This window comes from Euprymna scolopes, chromosome 2, assembly GCF_053919585.1.
Source record: "Euprymna scolopes isolate OS-2025 chromosome 2, ASM5391958v1, whole genome shotgun sequence".
NCBI classification, from domain to species: Eukaryota; Metazoa; Mollusca; class Cephalopoda; order Sepiida; family Sepiolidae; genus Euprymna; species Euprymna scolopes.
In genome coordinates, this window is record NC_136483.1 from 5,579,049 (window position 1) to 5,584,693 (window position 5,645).

Consider the following 5,645-nt stretch of genomic DNA (forward strand, 5'->3'; position numbering starts at 1 on the left):
CTTTTTCTTAACCATATACTCTCTGCTTCACTATTTGTTATCAAGTAAAAACTTTGACTCACTTGTTGTTTCATCAAATACTTTTGTATGGAAAATCCGATCCCGCATTTTGCTAATTCCTACCCTCTGATGAGAAGGAAAGTATTTCTTCGAAACTCCGCGGATTAAGGACTATCCACTTATCAAGTGTTTCCTTTTCAGATTAAATATGTTTTTAACTCTTTTTCAAAGTGTTTTTAACATGATTTATTAACTGTTTGCTAATATATATATATATGATGATTGCAACGTTTTGTCAGACGAGTGCCACTCCCTCAGACATTTAAAATCCATGAGCCCAAATGCTTGAGGGAGTATCTATACAAGTATGATGTTACAGAGTCTTAGCTTTGTACGACAGCTAAGTCTCTCTCTCGGTTCAAAATGTTGAGATCCAGCAACAAGCAAGAGCAAGATAGCCAGCAACAAATTAAACTGCAGACCAGCTTAATGCGGGTAATGATCTTCCGTTTTATGGTTTTTTAAATCAGAGATTTGCTTCTCCTAGAAAGGTTGCCTTCACCACGGCTTACGGGAGCCCTCTCCACCTCAATACACATACCCCCCCCACACAAATATACACGGTGCTAGTTGGCCGTTGACCCAGAAAAAGAGTTCATGAATGAATGAACATATATATATATATATATATATATATATATATATATATATATATATATATATAATTCCAGATTAATATTATCAACTGGTTAAGCAACCATTGAAGTTTTAACGAGGTTAATACGAGAGGGCTCAATATCGAAGGACAAGATAAACTTTTTATTTGTTTACATAAGCGTTGACATGTTGCTACCCTATCATGAGCAAGTTTTGATCTGGCTGTAACAAGTAACTGGAGGCCTCTTCAGCCGATATTGCTTACGCAAAAGTTAAGTTTGTAATGAAAATTTCACAGGAATTTCAAGCTCAAGATTTATCAGGAGGTCACATCACGTGGTATCTAAAAAAAAAAGGAATTTAACATATATGAAAAAGAAAAAAGACGAAGGAAAAGGAGGAGAATAAAAAGTGTCTATCAAAATAGAGAAAAAACGAGAGGTAAAAAGAGAGGAAAGAAGAAAGAAAGGAAAAAGGAAAAGAGTACAACTGGGAACATGAACTGGAATAGATACATTGCCAAGGTTGTAGAGAGCTACTTACACCTGAAAGTATCCTGTACCTCTATAAGGCCACCATTCGCCTATGTATGGAGTACTGTCTGGGCTGGTGTATCTGCTACATATGTTTCGGATGTTGGACCATGTTTACGATCCAACAGCCTCGTCAGACCTTACAGAAATTGTTGTTAGTATTTGGGAGAAGTGTTTTAGAAGAAATACGAGAAAAAGGGTGGGTAGGAGATAATAAGGGGGAGGGGGACGAGTAGCGACAATATTTCAGTTTTGAATGATACAATTACTCATTTAAGAAATATTTTTAGTAACTACTAGCAGGATCCGTTTACCGGCGTAGCCTGGCGGAAGCATAGTACAAAGCCAGAACAGATTCGGTAGAAGTCACCACCACCCTGGATTTACCTACCGTTGTTTGTGGGACCCACAGTAATGCTGTTTTTGTTAAATGTGCTTTCGTATAAGCTGTATCGCCTGAAGAGGTTTCTAGTTACTAAAAACTAGCTGACCGAAACATGTTCATGACTGTGTAGCAACATATTACTGCTTATATAAAAACAAATAAAAAGTATACTCTGTTCTACTTCGGTATTGAGCACTCTTATATTAACCTCGTTAAACTTCATTGATTACTTTACCATCTGGAAAATAATAAGCTCGCATTATATGCCAGACATATAAATTACCTATGTGTGAAATTTGCAAAAGATAGGCTCAGCTATTTCGGAATCTATGAGGAAAGAACTCACACAAACACAAAGTAACTTAAATAAGAGATAAATATGTTAACAATTTAAATGAAAAGTCTTATCTTTAGAAAATCAGATAATAATTTCGATTATTATACGTTTCTGAATTACTGAGATAAAGATTGTATTTTTTGGATTCCTCGGACTACTGTTCTCATTTTGTGTGTGATGTTCACAAAGTTTCGGTCGATGTAACCTTCGACCTTCTTCAGGTGTATCTTGTCGAACTCAGGAATGTTTCTGTCAAGCTCGGCAATTTAAACTGAATTTCGAACGGAACCCTGTATTTACTTCACGTGGGTAGCATGCTCTCGTTCCGTCAGCCATGGCTGGATAGAAATCCTAACTAATCCGCAATTGTATTTTTCGGTTAGCCACACTTAGGATTCAACGTTTAGGAGAATATCATCTTTACAGTTGATATTTCTAAGTACTTTAACCATTACGTCACGAGTCCTTCGCGCAGTAGTTAGAGTATTCGAAAAAAGGTTTTTCTACTTTTATTTCTTTTTACTAAAGAGAAGAAGAACTATAACGAATTAATGTAAATGGAAAATAGAGGTGAAGTAGTGGAAGTCTGAAAAATGGTGCAAGGCATCAAACGAATATATATATATATATATATATATATATATATATATATATATATATATATATGTTGTTTGTTTTGGCTTTAGCGATATGTTTTGAATGAATTCAATTATTTACGAAAGTGCATTTTTATCTAAATGCAAATTGGGAACAATTTTCCCTTTAACCAATTTGGTACCCCCACCCGGGAAGCGGTATATATATTATTTTTAAAAACACGTGTTTCGCCGTCTACGACTCACCAGAGTGGCTGAATATAGCGAGATTACTTTATATATATATATATATATATATATATATATATATATATATATATATATATATATAAGAGAAAGAAAATTAAAACTGTAAGTTGAACTTTACTGTCGAAGTTTATTATTCGACTTAATACTCCAAAAAACAATTTACAAAGTCCTTATTCCGCAGAGTTTCAAAGAATGCTATTTTTGCTATTTGCCGGGTTCTTTCTGTCCTCTGATAAGAAGAATAGCAAGAATAGTATTCTTTGAAACTCCGCGGAATAAGTGCGTTGTAACTTTTGATTGTAAAGTTCAACTTACAGTTTTAATTTTCTTTCTCTTATAATAGGCTCTACTCTCTATTACGTATTGAGCTTTTTATTGCGTTGGGATTAAATTATCTATACATAAATACTGGTAATTATATTAGATTGATGTTTACCATTGCGTATATCTGGTAAACGCTACATCCTTTTGATTTCATTACTTTATATATATATATATATATATATATATATATTTAAAGTGATGGTTGTGTAGTTCCAACGAGAGAAAAAATGTATATTTAAAAGAGTGTAGCCATCAACAATTGTGGGTTTTTTTTAAAGGTTTTCATCATATTTTTATTTTAAAATATTTTTATAACGCGTTTCGAGCTTAGGGTGTGCTCTCTTCAGATATTTTCGTAAAAAGTTTTTCTTTAAAATGGGAGTTTGTGGATATGCCTCCGCTGATATTAAATATGTTTTTCATAGTGGCGCGATGCGTGTGTTCAGTGTTTAGACGTTCTGTCTCCAACTTCAAGTGTTTCACTGTGACCGGTCAAAGTTAGTTTCAAAGAGTGTTTTTTAGTCCATATGGTGAAGGTTTTTATGGCTTCTTTAGGGTTCTTTTTTAAAAGGCTTTCTTTCCCCATGTATAGCATACACTCACACACAATCCCATACGCATACATATATATATTCATGTACATGTACACATGCACACGCATACAGGCACACACACATACACACACGTACATACATAGAAATATATGTAGGAGCATACATATATACACATATACATACCCACCTACACACTCACACACGCACTCGCATACATCCACCGCTAACAATTATTTTTATTTTTTTATTTTTTATTTTATATATATATATATATATATATATATACACTTTTTTTTTTTTTTTTTTCCCTACCAAAACACGCATGTATACATGCGCTTAATCATTCAGACATATGTACACGCACCCACACACACAAGTAAGATGGAGAATAATAGGTAGAAGATATATATACATACACATACACGCACATGCACACATATATGTACACACATATATATATGTGCACATACACTCACAAACATCCACATACTATGTAGGCACATACACATACATCGATAGTATAGACATAATTCTAAATAATAATTCCTTCGAATTCAACAATACCAACTACATCCAAACACTAGGTACCGCAATGGGAACGAAAATGGCACCGACTTACGCAACCCTTACATTAGCCTACCTAGAAGAAACCCTATATAAAAAAATAGAACAAAAATTTGGCCACAGCACTAAAATACTGTTTGTAGAATCATGGAAAAGGTACTTAGATGACTGCTTCATCCTATGGAAACCCACATGGGGGGACATCACAGACTTACACACCATACTCCAGAACCTACACCCAAAAATTAAATTCACCATAGAACAAAGCTCTACAGAATTACCTTTCCTAGACATACTGATAAAGATTAAAGACAATAACATTATCACAGACATTTACCGCAAACCTACAGACACCCAACAATACCTACACTTTAAAAGTCACCACCCTAAAAGCTGCATAAAATCAATTCCCTACACCCTAGCACGTAGAATATGTATACCTATAAGTGTTTTTACGACAGTATACTTACCTATAAATATTTTTACAACAGTATACATACCTATAAATGTTTTTTTAACAGTATACATGCCTATAAATGTTTTTACAACAGTATACATACCTATAAATGTGTTTACAACAGTATACATACCTATAAATGTTTTTACGACAGTATACTTATCTATAAATATTTTTACAACAGTATACATACCTATAAATGTTTTTACAACTGTATACATACCTATAAATGTGTTTACAACAGTATACATACCTATAAATGTTTTTACGACAGTATACTTACCTATAAATATTTTTACAACAGTATACATACATATAAATGTTTTTACAACTGTATACATACCTATAAGTGTTTTTACAACTGTATACATACCTATAAATGTGTTTACAACAGTATACATACCTATAAATGTTTTTACGACAGTATACTTACCTATAAATATTTTTACAACAGTATACATACATATAAATGTTTTTACAACTGTATACATACCTATAAGTGTTTTTACAACAGTATACATACCTATAAATGTTTTTACAACAGTATACATACCTATAAATATTTTTACAACAGTATACATACCTATAAATGTTTTTACGACAGTATACATACCTATAAATGTTTTTACGACAGTATACATACCTATAAATGTTTTTATAACAGTATAATACCTATAAATGTTTTTACAACAGTATACATACCTATAAATATTTTTATAACAGTATACATACCTATAAATATTTTTACAACAGTATACATACCTATAAATGTTTTTACAACAGTATACATACCTATAAATGTTTTTATAACAGTATACATACCTATAAATATTTTTATAACAGTATACATACCTATAAATGTTTTTACGACAGTATACATACCTATAAATGTTTTTACAACAGTATACATACCTATAAATGTTTTTATAACAGTATACATACCTATAAATATTTTTATAACAGTATACATACCTATAAATGTTTTACAA